This window comes from Osmerus eperlanus, chromosome 11, assembly GCF_963692335.1.
Source record: "Osmerus eperlanus chromosome 11, fOsmEpe2.1, whole genome shotgun sequence".
Taxonomy (NCBI): Eukaryota; Metazoa; Chordata; class Actinopteri; order Osmeriformes; family Osmeridae; genus Osmerus; species Osmerus eperlanus.
The window spans coordinates 627,959-640,998 of NC_085028.1; the positions used below are offsets into that span (position 1 = coordinate 627,959).

The 13,040-nt window shown below is 47.3% G+C and overlaps 21 non-coding genes across 21 annotated transcripts; all 21 read left to right on the top strand.

Moving 5' to 3' along the window:
* The first annotated feature begins 46 nt into the window (after positions 1–46).
* trnas-gcu (transfer RNA serine (anticodon GCU)) lies at positions 47–128 on the top strand. Its single transcript has one exon. It is a non-coding gene; the product is annotated as a tRNA-Ser (tRNA).
* A 226-nt stretch (positions 129–354) lies between these two features.
* On the top strand, positions 355–436 carry trnas-gcu (transfer RNA serine (anticodon GCU)). The gene has a single exon. It is a non-coding gene; the product is annotated as a tRNA-Ser (tRNA).
* An 849-nt stretch (positions 437–1,285) lies between these two features.
* On the top strand, positions 1,286–1,367 carry trnas-gcu (transfer RNA serine (anticodon GCU)). The gene has a single exon. It is a non-coding gene; the product is annotated as a tRNA-Ser (tRNA).
* A 541-nt stretch (positions 1,368–1,908) lies between these two features.
* Positions 1,909–1,990, top strand: trnas-gcu (transfer RNA serine (anticodon GCU)). The gene has a single exon. It is a non-coding gene; the product is annotated as a tRNA-Ser (tRNA).
* A 226-nt stretch (positions 1,991–2,216) lies between these two features.
* Positions 2,217–2,298, top strand: trnas-gcu (transfer RNA serine (anticodon GCU)). The gene has a single exon. It is a non-coding gene; the product is annotated as a tRNA-Ser (tRNA).
* A 1,157-nt stretch (positions 2,299–3,455) lies between these two features.
* On the top strand, positions 3,456–3,537 carry trnas-gcu (transfer RNA serine (anticodon GCU)). The gene has a single exon. It is a non-coding gene; the product is annotated as a tRNA-Ser (tRNA).
* Positions 3,538–4,078: 541 nt separating this feature from the next.
* trnas-gcu (transfer RNA serine (anticodon GCU)) lies at positions 4,079–4,160 on the top strand. Its single transcript has one exon. It is a non-coding gene; the product is annotated as a tRNA-Ser (tRNA).
* A 226-nt stretch (positions 4,161–4,386) lies between these two features.
* trnas-gcu (transfer RNA serine (anticodon GCU)) lies at positions 4,387–4,468 on the top strand. The gene has a single exon. It is a non-coding gene; the product is annotated as a tRNA-Ser (tRNA).
* Positions 4,469–4,694: 226 nt separating this feature from the next.
* On the top strand, positions 4,695–4,776 carry trnas-gcu (transfer RNA serine (anticodon GCU)). The gene has a single exon. It is a non-coding gene; the product is annotated as a tRNA-Ser (tRNA).
* A 226-nt stretch (positions 4,777–5,002) lies between these two features.
* Positions 5,003–5,084, top strand: trnas-gcu (transfer RNA serine (anticodon GCU)). The gene has a single exon. It is a non-coding gene; the product is annotated as a tRNA-Ser (tRNA).
* Positions 5,085–7,043: 1,959 nt separating this feature from the next.
* On the top strand, positions 7,044–7,125 carry trnas-gcu (transfer RNA serine (anticodon GCU)). Its single transcript has one exon. It is a non-coding gene; the product is annotated as a tRNA-Ser (tRNA).
* A 534-nt stretch (positions 7,126–7,659) lies between these two features.
* trnas-gcu (transfer RNA serine (anticodon GCU)) lies at positions 7,660–7,741 on the top strand. The gene has a single exon. It is a non-coding gene; the product is annotated as a tRNA-Ser (tRNA).
* A 233-nt stretch (positions 7,742–7,974) lies between these two features.
* On the top strand, positions 7,975–8,056 carry trnas-gcu (transfer RNA serine (anticodon GCU)). The gene has a single exon. It is a non-coding gene; the product is annotated as a tRNA-Ser (tRNA).
* Positions 8,057–8,282: 226 nt separating this feature from the next.
* trnas-gcu (transfer RNA serine (anticodon GCU)) lies at positions 8,283–8,364 on the top strand. The gene has a single exon. It is a non-coding gene; the product is annotated as a tRNA-Ser (tRNA).
* An 849-nt stretch (positions 8,365–9,213) lies between these two features.
* On the top strand, positions 9,214–9,295 carry trnas-gcu (transfer RNA serine (anticodon GCU)). Its single transcript has one exon. It is a non-coding gene; the product is annotated as a tRNA-Ser (tRNA).
* A 541-nt stretch (positions 9,296–9,836) lies between these two features.
* Positions 9,837–9,918, top strand: trnas-gcu (transfer RNA serine (anticodon GCU)). Its single transcript has one exon. It is a non-coding gene; the product is annotated as a tRNA-Ser (tRNA).
* Positions 9,919–10,144: 226 nt separating this feature from the next.
* trnas-gcu (transfer RNA serine (anticodon GCU)) lies at positions 10,145–10,226 on the top strand. The gene has a single exon. It is a non-coding gene; the product is annotated as a tRNA-Ser (tRNA).
* An 849-nt stretch (positions 10,227–11,075) lies between these two features.
* Positions 11,076–11,157, top strand: trnas-gcu (transfer RNA serine (anticodon GCU)). The gene has a single exon. It is a non-coding gene; the product is annotated as a tRNA-Ser (tRNA).
* Positions 11,158–11,691: 534 nt separating this feature from the next.
* trnas-gcu (transfer RNA serine (anticodon GCU)) lies at positions 11,692–11,773 on the top strand. The gene has a single exon. It is a non-coding gene; the product is annotated as a tRNA-Ser (tRNA).
* An 856-nt stretch (positions 11,774–12,629) lies between these two features.
* trnas-gcu (transfer RNA serine (anticodon GCU)) lies at positions 12,630–12,711 on the top strand. The gene has a single exon. It is a non-coding gene; the product is annotated as a tRNA-Ser (tRNA).
* A 226-nt stretch (positions 12,712–12,937) lies between these two features.
* trnac-gca (transfer RNA cysteine (anticodon GCA)) lies at positions 12,938–13,019 on the top strand. The gene has a single exon. It is a non-coding gene; the product is annotated as a tRNA-Cys (tRNA).
* The last annotated feature ends 21 nt before the right edge of the window (positions 13,020–13,040 follow it).

A 13,040-nucleotide genomic window follows, 5' to 3' on the forward strand; every position in this document is an offset into this window, starting at 1 on the left:
GTGAAATGGAAGGTTCTTTCACCACCGTGGGCCCAGTGCTGTAAATGACGAGGTGGCCGAGTGGTTAAGGCGATGGACTGCTAATCCATTGTGCTCTGCACGCGTGAGTTCGACTCTCATCCTCGTCGGCAAGTTATCGTCATGACATGTCCACCTTTGTCAATTGAAATTCTTCTGTCCCTTACTGCTCCTATTTAGTGCCCCCCTCCACCACTGCCTTTCCAGAAACTCTTTGATTCCTTCCTCAGCTCCTGACTATATTCCTTTTCACAATTGTGCCTGTCGTCACCTGCTTTTCTCCATGTTTTGTGAAATGGAAGGTTCTTTCACCACCGTGGGCCCAGTGCTGTAAATGACGAGGTGGCCGAGTGGTTAAGGCGATGGACTGCTAATCCATTGTGCTCTGCACGCGTGAGTTCGACTCTCATCCTCGTCGGCAAGTTATCGTCATGACATGTCCACCTTTGTCAATTGAAATTCTTCTGTCCCTTACTGCTCCTATTTAGTGCCCCCCTCCACCACTGCCTTTCCAGCAACTCTTTGATTCCTTCCTCAGCTCCTGACTATATTCCTTTTCACAATTGTGCCTGTCGTCACCTGCTTTTCTCCATGTTTTGTGAAATGGAAGGTTCTTTCACCACCGTGGGCCCAGTGCTGAAAATGACGAGGTGGCCGAGTGGTTAAGGCGATGGACTGCTAATCCATTGTGCTCTGCACGCGTGAGTTCGAATCTCATCCTATTAGGCAAGTTATCTTTATGACATGTCCACCTTTTTTAATTGAAATTCTTCTGTCCCTTACTGCTCCTATTTAGTGCCCCCCTCCACCACTGCCTTTCCAGAAACTCTTTGATTCCTTCCTCAGCTCCTGACTATATTCCTTTTCACAATTGTGCCTGTCGTCACCTGCTTTTCTCCATGTTTTGTGAAATGGAAGGTTCTTTCACCACCGTGGGCCCAGCGCTGAAAATGACGAGGTGGCCGAGTGGTTAAGGCGATGGACTGCTAATCCATTGTGCTCTGGACGCGTGAGTTCGAATCTCATCCTCGTCGGCAAGTTATAGTCATGACATGTCCACCTTTGTCAATTGAAATTCTTCTGTCCCTCAACGCTTACTGCTCCTATTTAGTGCCCCCCTACACCACTGCCTTTCCAGCAACTCTTTGATTCCTTCCTCAGCTCCTGACTATATTCCTTTTCACAATTGTGCCTGTCGTCACCTGCTTTTCTCCATGTTTTGTGAAATGGAAGGTTCTTTCACCACCGTGGGCCCAGTGCTGTAAATGACGAGGTGGCCGAGTGGTTAAGGCGATGGACTGCTAATCCATTGTGCTCAGCACGCGTGAGTTCGAATCTCATCCTTGTCGGGAAGTTATCGTCATGACATGTCCACCTTTGTCAATTGAAATTCTTCTGTCCCTTACTGCTCCTATTTAGTGCCCCCCTCCACCACTGCCTTTCCAGAAACTCTTTGATTCCTTCCTCAGCTCCTGACTATATTCCTTTTCACAATTGTGCCTGTCGTCACCTGCTTTTCTCCATGTTTTGTGAAATGGAAGGTTCTTTCACCACCGTGGGCCCAGTGCTGTGAATGACGAGGTGGCCGAGTGGTTAAGGCAATGGACTGCTAATCCATTGTGCTCTTGACGCGTGGGTTCGAATCTCATCCTCGTCGGCAAGTTATAGTCATGACATGTCCACCTTTGTCAATTGAAATTCTTCTGTCCCTCAACCCTTACTGCTCCTATTTAGTGCCCCCCTCCACCACTGCCTTTCCAGAAACTCTTTGATTCCTTCCTCTGCTCATGACTATATTCCTTTTCACAATTGTGCCTGTCGTCACCTGCTTGTCTCCATGTTTTGTGAAATGGAAGGTTCTTTCACCACCGTGGGCCCAGTGCTGTAAATGACGAGGTGGCCGAGTGGTTAAGGCGATGGACTGCTAATCCATTGTGCTCTGCACGCGTGAGTTCGACTCTCATCCTCGTCGGCAAGTTATCGTTATGACATGTCCACCTTTGTCAATTGAAATTCTTCTGTCCCTTACTGCTCCTATTTAGTGCCCCCCTCCACCATTGCCTTTCCAGCAACTCTTTGATTCCTTCCTCAGCTCCTGACTATATTCCTTTTCACAATTGTGCCTGTCGTCACCTGCTTTTCTCCATGTTTTGTGAAATGGAAGGTTCTTTCACCACCGTGGGCCCAGTGCTGTAAATGACGAGGTGGCCGAGTGGTTAAGGCGATGGACTGCTAATCCATTGTGCTCTGCACGCGTGAGTTCGACTCTCATCCTCGTCGGCAAGTTATCGTCATGACATGTCCACCTTTGTCAATTGAAATTCTTCTGTCCCTTACTGCTCCTATTTAGTGCCCCCCTCCACCACTGCCTTTCCAGAAACTCTTTGATTCCTTCCTCAGCTCCTGACTATATTCCTTTTCACAATTGTGCCTGTCGTCACCTGCTTTTCTCCATGTTTTGTGAAATGGAAGGTTCTTTCACCACCGTGGGCCCAGTGCTGTAAATGACGAGGTGGCCGAGTAGTTAAGGCGATGGACTGCTAATCCATTGTGCTCTGCACGCGTGAGTTCGACTCTCATCCTCGTCGGCAAGTTATCGTCATGACATGTCCACCTTTGTCAATTGAAATTCTTCTGTCCCTTACTGCTCCTATTTAGTGCCCCCCTCCACCACTGCCTTTCCAGCAACTCTTTGATTCCTTCCTCAGCTCCTGACTATATTCCTTTTCACAATTGTGCCTGTCGTCACCTGCTTTTCTCCATGTTTTGTGAAATGGAAGGTTCTTTCACCACCGTGGGCCCAGTGCTGAAAATGACGAGGTGGCCGAGTGGTTAAGGCGATGGACTGCTAATCCATTGTGCTCTGCACGCGTGAGTTCGAATCTCATCCTATTAGGCAAGTTATCTTTATGACATGTCCACCTTTTTTAATTGAAATTCTTCTGTCCCTTACTGCTCCTATTTAGTGCCCCCCTCCACCACTGCCTTTCCAGAAACTCTTTGATTCCTTCCTCAGCTCCTGACTATATTCCTTTTCACAATTGTGCCTGTCGTCACCTGCTTTTCTCCATGTTTTGTGAAATGGAAGGTTCTTTCACCACCGTGGGCCCAGCGCTGAAAATGACGAGGTGGCCGAGTGGTTAAGGCGATGGACTGCTAATCCATTGTGCTCTGGACGCGTGAGTTCGAATCTCATCCTCGTCGGCAAGTTATAGTCATGACATGTCCACCTTTGTCAATTGAAATTCTTCTGTCCCTCAACGCTTACTGCTCCTATTTAGTGCCCCCCTACACCACTGCCTTTCCAGCAACTCTTTGATTCCTTCCTCAGCTCCTGACTATATTCCTTTTCACAATTGTGCCTGTCGTCACCTGCTTTTCTCCATGTTTTGTGAAATGGAAGGTTCTTTCACCACCGTGGGCCCAGTGCTCTAAATGACGAGGTGGCCGAGTGGTTAAGGCGATGGACTGCTAATCCATTGTGCTCAGCACGCGTGAGTTCGAATCTCATCCTTGTCGGGAAGTTATCGTCATGACATGTCCACCTTTGTCAATTGAAATTCTTCTGTCCCTTACTGCTCCTATTTAGTGCCCCCCTCCACCACTGCCTTTCCAGAAACTCTTTGATTCCTTCCTCAGCTCCTGACTATATTCCTTTTCACAATTGTGCCTGTCGTCACCTGCTTTTCTCCATGTTTTGTGAAATGGAAGGTTCTTTCACCACCGTGGGCCCAGTGCTGTGAATGACGAGGTGGCCGAGTGGTTAAGGCAATGGACTGCTAATCCATTGTGCTCTTGACGCGTGGGTTCGAATCTCATCCTCGTCGGCAAGTTATAGTCATGACATGTCCACCTTTGTCAATTGAAATTCTTCTGTCCCTCAACCCTTACTGCTCCTATTTAGTGCCCCCCTCCACCACTGCCTTTCCAGAAACTCTTTGATTCCTTCCTCTGCTCATGACTATATTCCTTTTCACAATTGTGCCTGTCGTCACCTGCTTGTCTCCATGTTTTGTGAAATGGAAGGTTCTTTCACCACCGTGGGCCCAGTGCTGTAAATGACGAGGTGGCCGAGTGGTTAAGGCGATGGACTGCTAATCCATTGTGCTCTGCACGCGTGAGTTCGACTCTCATCCTCGTCAGCAAGTTATCGTCATGACATGTCCACCTTTGTCAATTGAAATTCTTCTGTCCCTTACTGCTCCTATTTAGTGCCCCCCTCCACCACTGCCTTTCCAGAAACTCTTTGATTCCTTCCTCAGCTCCTGACTATATTCCTTTTCACAATTGTGCCTGTCGTCACCTGCTTTTCTCCATGTTTTGTGAAATGGAAGGTTCTTTCACCACCGTGGGCCCAGTGCTGTAAATGACGAGGTGGCCGAGTGGTTAAGGCGATGGACTGCTAATCCATTGTGCTCTGCACGCGTGAGTTCGACTCTCATCCTCGTCGGCAAGTTATCGTTATGACATGTCCACCTTTGTCAATTGAAATTCTTCTGTCCCTTACTGCTCCTATTTAGTGCCCCCCTCCACCATTGCCTTTCCAGCAACTCTTTGATTCCTTCCTCAGCTCCTGACTATATTCCTTTTCACAATTGTGCCTGTCGTCACCTGCTTTTCTCCATGTTTTGTGAAATGGAAGGTTCTTTCACCACCGTGGGCCCAGTGCTGCAAATGACGAGGTGGCCGAGTGGTTAAGGCGATGGACTGCTAATCCATTGTGCTCTGCACGCGTGAGTTTGAATCTCATCCTCGTCGGCAAGTTATCTTTATGACATGTCCACCTTTGTCAATTGAAATTCTTCTGTCCCTTACTGCTCCTATTTAGTGCCCCCCTCCACCACTGCCTTTCCAGCAACTCTTTGATTCCCACCTCAGCTCCTGACTATATTCCTTTTCACAATTGTGCCTGTCGTCACCTGCTTTTCTCCATGTTTTGTGAAATGGAAGGTTCTTTCACCACCGTGGGCCCAGTGCTGCAAATGACGAGGTGGCCGAGTGGTTAAGGCGATGGACTGCTAATCCATTGTGCTCTGCACGCGTGAGTTTGAATCTCATCCTCGTCGGCAAGTTATCTTTATGACATGTCCACCTTTGTCAATTGAAATTCTTCTGTCCCTTACTGCTCCTATTTAGTGCCCCCCTCCACCACTGCCTTTCCAGCAACTCTTTGATTCCCACCTCAGCTCCTGACTATATTCCTTTTCACAATTGTGCCTGTCGTCACCTGCTTTTCTCCATGTTTTGTGAAATGGAAGGTTCTTTCACCACCGTGGGCCCAGTGCTGTGAATGACGAGGTGGCCGAGTGGTTAACCTGTTTACGCTCCTGTTTCGCCCGCGAGACAAAAATGCTGCCTCCCCCTTCCTCAGTTACGACGCACTAAATTCTAACAAATATATTTTTTAGACGCTACACATGTTATACATCGTTGGAAAGCTACGATTCTTGTGCTTCCATTGAAATAAACCAATTCAAGATCAAGTCACAATAGCAAGCAAAGTCAACGTCTTTTTCCGGTGAACATTCCTTCAACAATGCCAAAGAAAAAAGTTGTACTCACCCTAAGTTGTTCAAATAGGTCCAGGTGTGCAAATCATGCCATCAAAACTTGATCTGCGTAAGTCCCAAGGGTTCAAAGTATCTAACCATGTAAAGTAATTCGTCCAAATACAATGTTTTACGTTCATGAATAGCCATTATCCTTTGTTTCATTATGCAAGTTAGCCGACGGAAGAAACAACTTGTTCACATAAAAGTGTTATTTTGTCCGGTTTATCAACGGAGTATTTACAAAATGAAGGTCTCAAAATGTCCGTTGAACCCTCCCCTTTTGATTGACACCTTGTTCGACCCAATAGGAGCTTCCATGCCCCGTTGACAGCCCTCTAAAGCCAACTAGGTCTGTGCGTCCTGCCCCCCCCCCGCCCCCCCCCCCCCACACTCGTTCTAAACAAATTTCTCGAACTGGCTTCGACTGGCTCTGAAATTAGCTCGTTAGCCTTGTAGCTGACAGCTAGCTGAAAATGCCAATACCTCATTTGTATGCGTCTGTGGAGCCTTCAAAATAACAGTCGATTGCGCAATATGGTTGACAGAATCAGTGTTCTTTGTGCGCCAATCCTTGGAATCAGATAAAGCACTCCAATGTGTTCATGCTTCAGTTTTTGTGTTTCAGTATTACTAATTAGGGATTTAGCTATTATATATGATATTTCTAAGTACCAGAGATGGGCCAGAGATAACAATTATGAAAAATAATACCTTTTTATTTGACCTTGACCTTGGTTACAAAGGGTCATTTTGGAGTCTCCAAAAGACCCTTTTAGAAAATTCCTGGATGTATTCTTATAAAAACATGTGTCAAATATGAATATATTGTGGTATTATGTTTGACTTTTGATTTGAATTGGGTAAGGCTTCAACCTGTGGTCCAATTTAGTCTTCCAGATAATACCTACCACCTCTAGGCCTCTTCAGGCCTCTGTTTTCAAAACAAAATCTAGGCGGAAATAGAAATTTTCACTTTCCTTGTGTTCAAGCTTCTATTACTCAACACTAGAAGGACTGACAGGGGTCCTGACAACAGGGGACATAACTTCAGAGTGTCAGCTTTCAAAAGAGATCATTTACATGCATGTACTCCAAATGGTTCAAGAACAGCTTCCAATTTACTTTGGGTATGCTGTTTAGGCGTTTTCAGGCAAATTTAACAGGAACATGAAAAGGTTAAGGCAATGGACTGCTAATCCATTGTGCTCTGGACGCGTGGGTTCGAATCTCATCCTCGTCGGCAAGTTATAGTCATGACATGTCCACCTTTGTCAATTGAAATTCTTCTGTCCCTCAACCCTTACTGCTCCAATTTAGTGCCCCCCTCCACCACTGCCTTTCCAGAAACTCTTTGATTCCTTCCTCTGCTCATGACTATATTCCTTTTCACAATTGTGCCTGTCGTCACCTGCTTGTCTCCATGTTTTGTGAAATGGAAGGTTCTTTCACCACCGTGGGCCCAGTGCTGTAAATGACGAGGTGGCCGAGTGGTTAAGGCGATGGACTGCTAATCCATTGTGCTCTGCACGCGTGAGTTCGACTCTCATCCTCGTCAGCAAGTTATCGTCATGACATGTCCACCTTTGTCAATTGAAATTCTTCTGTCCCTTACTGCTCCTATTTAGTGCCCCCCTCCACCACTGCCTTTCCGGAAACTCTTTGATTCCTTCCTCAGCTCCTGACTATATTCCTTTTCACAATTGTGCCTGTCGTCACCTGCTTTTCTCCATGTTTTGTGAAATGGAAGGTTCTTTCACCACCGTGGGCCCAGTGCTGTAAATGACGAGGTGGCCGAGTGGTTAAGGCGATGGACTGCTAATCCATTGTGCTCTGCACGCGTGAGTTCGACTTTCATCCTCGTCGGCAAGTTATCTTTATGACATGTCCACCTTTGTCAATTGAAATTCTTCTGTCCCTTACTGCTCCTATTTAGTGCCCCCCTCCACCACTGCCTTTCCAGCAACTCTTTGATTCCTTCCTCAGCTCCTGACTATATTCCTTTTCACAATTGTGCCTGTCGTCACCTGCTTTTCTCCATGTTTTGTGAAATGGAAGGTTCTTTCACCACCGTGGGCCCAGTGCTGTAAATGACGAGGTGGCCGAGTGGTTAAGGCGATGGACTGCTAATCCATTGTGCTCTGCACGCGTGAGTTCGAATCTCATCCTCGTCGGCAAGTTATAGTCATGACATGTCCACCTTTGTCAATTGAAATTCTTCTGTCCCTCAACCCTTACTGCTCCTATTTAGTGCCCCCCTCCACCACTGCCTTTCCAGCAACTCTTTGATTCCTTCCTCAGCTCCTGACTATATTCCTTTTCACAATTGTGCCTGTCGTCACCTGCTTTTCTCCATGTTTTGTGAAATGGAAGGTTCTTTCACCACCGTGGGCCCAGTGCTGTAAATGACGAGGTGGCCGAGTGGTTAAGGCGATGGACTGCTAATCCATTGTGCTCTGCACGCGTGAGTTCGACTCTCATCCTCGTCGGCAAGTTATCGTCATGACATGTCCACCTTTGTCAATTGAAATTCTTCTTTCCCTTACTGCTCCTATTTAGTGCCCCCCTCCACCACTGCCTTTCCAGAAACTCTTTGATTCCTTCCTCAGCTCCTGACTATATTCCTTTTCACAATTGTGCCTGTCGTCACCTGCTTTTCTCCATGTTTTGTGAAATGGAAGGTTCTTTCACCACCGTGGGCCCAGTGCTGTAAATGACGAGGTGGCCGAGTGGTTAAGGCGATGGACTGCTAATCCATTGTGCTCTGCACGCGTGAGTTCGACTCTCATCCTCGTCGGCAAGTTATCGTCATGACATGTCCACCTTTGTCAATTGAAATTCTTCTGTCCCTTACTGCTCCTATTTAGTGCCCCCCTCCACCACTGCCTTTCCAGCAACTCTTTGATTCCTTCCTCAGCTCCTGACTATATTCCTTTTCACAATTGTGCCTGTCGTCACCTGCTTTTCTCCATGTTTTGTGAAATGGAAGGTTCTTTCACCACCGTGGGCCCAGTGCTGAAAATGACGAGGTGGCCGAGTGGTTAAGGCGATGGACTGCTAATCCATTGTGCTCTGCACGCGTGAGTTCGAATCTCATCCTATTAGGCAAGTTATCTTTATGACATGTCCACCTTTTTTAATTGAAATTCTTCTGTCCCTTACTGCTCCTATTTAGTGCCCCCCTCCACCACTGCCTTTCCAGAAACTCTTTGATTCCTTCCTCAGCTCCTGACTATATTCCTTTTCACAATTGTGCCTGTCGTCACCTGCTTTTCTCCATGTTTTGTGAAATGGAAGGTTCTTTCACCACCGTGGGCCCAGCGCTGAAAATGACGAGGTGGCCGAGTGGTTAAGGCGATGGACTGCTAATCCATTGTGCTCTGGACGCGTGAGTTCGAATCTCATCCTCGTCGGCAAGTTATAGTCATGACATGTCCACCTTTGTCAATTGAAATTCTTCTGTCCCTCAACGCTTACTGCTCCTATTTAGTGCCCCCCTACACCACTGCCTTTCCAGCAACTCTTTGATTCCTTCCTCAGCTCCTGACTATATTCCTTTTCACAATTGTGCCTGTCGTCACCTGCTTTTCTCCATGTTTTGTGAAATGGAAGGTTCTTTCACCACCGTGGGCCCAGTGCTGTAAATGACGAGGTGGCCGAGTGGTTAAGGCGATGGACTGCTAATCCATTGTGCTCAGCACGCGTGAGTTCGAATCTCATCCTTGTCGGGAAGTTATCGTCATGACATGTCCACCTTTGTCAATTGAAATTCTTCTGTCCCTTACTGCTCCTATTTAGTGCCCCCCTCCACCACTGCCTTTCCAGAAACTCTTTGATTCCTTCCTCAGCTCCTGACTATATTCCTTTTCACAATTGTGCCTGTCGTCACCTGCTTTTCTCCATGTTTTGTGAAATGGAAGGTTCTTTCACCACCGTGGGCCCAGTGCTGTGAATGACGAGGTGGCCGAGTGGTTAAGGCAATGGACTGCTAATCCATTGTGCTCTTGACGCGTGGGTTCGAATCTCATCCTCGTCGGCAAGTTATAGTCATGACATGTCCACCTTTGTCAATTGAAATTCTTCTGTCCCTCAACCCTTACTGCTCCTATTTAGTGCCCCCCTCCACCACTGCCTTTCCAGAAACTCTTTGATTCCTTCCTCTGCTCATGACTATATTCCTTTTCACAATTGTGCCTGTCGTCACCTGCTTGTCTCCATGTTTTGTGAAATGGAAGGTTCTTTCACCACCGTGGGCCCAGTGCTGTAAATGACGAGGTGGCCGAGTGGTTAAGGCGATGGACTGCTAATCCATTGTGCTCTGCACGCGTGAGTTCGACTCTCATCCTCGTCAGCAAGTTATCGTCATGACATGTCCACCTTTGTCAATTGAAATTCTTCTGTCCCTTACTGCTCCTATTTAGTGCCCCCCTCCACCACTGCCTTTCCAGAAACTCTTTGATTCCTTCCTCAGCTCCTGACTATATTCCTTTTCACAATTGTGCCTGTCGTCACCTGCTTTTCTCCATGTTTTGTGAAATGGAAGGTTCTTTCACCACCGTGGGCCCAGTGCTGTAAATGACGAGGTGGCCGAGTGGTTAAGGCGATGGACTGCTAATCCATTGTGCTCTGCACGCGTGAGTTCGACTCTCATCCTCGTCGGCAAGTTATCGTTATGACATGTCCACCTTTGTCAATTGAAATTCTTCTGTCCCTTACTGCTCCTATTTAGTGCCCCCCTCCACCATTGCCTTTCCAGCAACTCTTTGATTCCTTCCTCAGCTCCTGAATATATTCCTTTTCACAATTGTGCCTGTCGTCACCTGCTTTTCTCCATGTTTTGTGAAATGGAAGGTTCTTTCACCACCGTGGGCCCAGTGCTGCAAATGACGAGGTGGCCGAGTGGTTAAGGCGATGGACTGCTAATCCATTGTGCTCTGCACGCGTGAGTTTGAATCTCATCCACGTCGGCAAGTTATCTTTATGACATGTCCACCTTTGTCAATTGAAATTCTTCTGTCCCTTACTGCTCCTATTTAGTGCCCCCCTCCACCACTGCCTTTCCAGCAACTCTTTGATTCCCACCTCAGCTCCTGACTATATTCCTTTTCACAATTGTGCCTGTCGTCACCTGCTTTTCTCCATGTTTTGTGAAATGGAAGGTTCTTTCACCACCGTGGGCCCAGTGCTGTGAATGACGAGGTGGCCGAGTGGTTAAGGCAATGGACTGCTAATCCATTGTGCTCTGGACGCGTGGGTTCGAATCTCATCCTCGTCGGCAAGTTATAGTCATGACATGTCCACCTTTGTCAATTGAAATTCTTCTGTCCCTCAACCCTTACTGCTCCAATTTAGTGCCCCCCTCCACCACTGCCTTTCCAGAAACTCTTTGATTCCTTCCTCTGCTCATGACTATATTCCTTTTCACAATTGTGCCTGTCGTCACCTGCTTGTCTCCATGTTTTGTGAAATGGAAGGTTCTTTCACCACCGTGGGCCCAGTGCTGTAAATGACGAGGTGGCCGAGTGGTTAAGGCGATGGACTGCTAATCCATTGTGCTCTGCACGCGTGAGTTCGACTCTCATCCTCGTCAGCAAGTTATCGTCATGACATGTCCACCTTTGTCAATTGAAATTCTTCTGTCCCTTACTGCTCCTATTTAGTGCCCCCCTCCACCACTGCCTTTCCGGAAACTCTTTGATTCCTTCCTCAGCTCCTGACTATATTCCTTTTCACAATTGTGCCTGTCGTCACCTGCTTTTCTCCATGTTTTGTGAAATGGAAGGTTCTTTCACCACCGTGGGCCCAGTGCTGTAAATGACGAGGTGGCCGAGTGGTTAAGGCGATGGACTGCTAATCCATTGTGCTCTGCACGCGTGAGTTCGACTTTCATCCTCGTCGGCAAGTTATCTTTATGACATGTCCACCTTTGTCAATTGAAATTCTTCTGTCCCTTACTGCTCCTATTTAGTGCCCCCCTCCACCACTGCCTTTCCAGCAACTCTTTGATTCCTTCCTCAGCTCCTGACTATATTCCTTTTCACAATTGTGCCTGTCGTCACCTGCTTTTCTCCATGTTTTGTGAAATGGAAGGTTCTTTCACCACCGTGGGCCCAGTGCTGTAAATGACGAGGTGGCCGAGTGGTTAAGGCGATGGACTGCTAATCCATTGTGCTCTGCACGCGTGAGTTCGAATCTCATCCTCGTCGGCAAGTTATAGTCATGACATGTCCACCTTTGTCAATTGAAATTCTTCTGTCCCTCAACCCTTACTGCTCCTATTTAGTGCCCCCCTCCACCACTGCCTTTCCAGCAACTCTTTGATTCCTTCCTCAGCTCCTGACTATATTCCTTTTCACAATTGTGCCTGTCGTCACCTGCTTTTCTCCATGTTTTGTGAAATGGAAGGTTCTTTCACCACCGTGGGCCCAGTGCTGTAAATGACGAGGTGGCCGAGTGGTTAAGGCGATGGACTGCTAATCCATTGTGCTCTGCACGCGTGAGTTTGAATCTCATCCTCTTAGGCAAGTTATCTTTATGACATGTCCACCTTTGTCAATTGAAATTCTTCTGTCCCTTACTGCTCCTATTTAGTGCCCCCCTCCACCACTGCCTTTCCAGCAACTCTTTGATTCCTTCCTCAGCTCCTGACTATATTCCTTTTCACAATTGTGCCTGTCGTCACCTGCTTTTCTCCATGTTTTGTGAAATGGAAGGTTCTTTCACCACCGTGGGACCAGTGCTGTAAATGACGAGGTGGACGAGTGGTAAAGGCAATGGACTGCTAATCCATTGTGCTCTGCATGCGTGAGTTCGAATCTCAACTTCGTTGCCAAGTTGTCGTCATGACATGTCCACCTTTGTCAATTAAAATTCTTCTGTCCCTCAACCCTTACTGCTCCTATTTAGTGCCCCCCTCCACCACTGCCTTTCCAGAAACTCTTTGATTCCTTCCTCTGCTCATGACTATATTCCTTTTCACAATTGTGCCTGTCGTCACCTGCTTGTCTCCATGTTTTGTGAAATGGAAGGTTCTTTCACCACCGTGGGCCCAGTGCTGTAAATGACGAGGTGGCCGAGTGGTTAAGGCGATGGACTGCTAATCCATTGTGCTCTGCACGCGTGAGTTCGACTCTCATCCTCGTCGGCAAGTTATCGTTATGACATGTCCACCTTTGTCAATTGAAATTCTTCTGTCCCTTACTGCTCCTATTTAGTGCCCCCCTCCACCATTGCCTTTCCAGCAACTCTTTGATTCCTTCCTCAGCTCCTGACTATATTCCTTTTCACAATTGTGCCTGTCGTCACCTGCTTTTCTCCATGTTTTGTGAAATGGAAGGTTCTTTCACCACCGTGGGCCCAGTGCTGTAAATGACGAGGTGGCAGAGTGGTAAAGGCAATGGACTGCAAATCCATTGTGCTCTGCACGCGTGAGTTCGAATCTCAACTTTGTTGGCAAGGTATCGTCATGACATG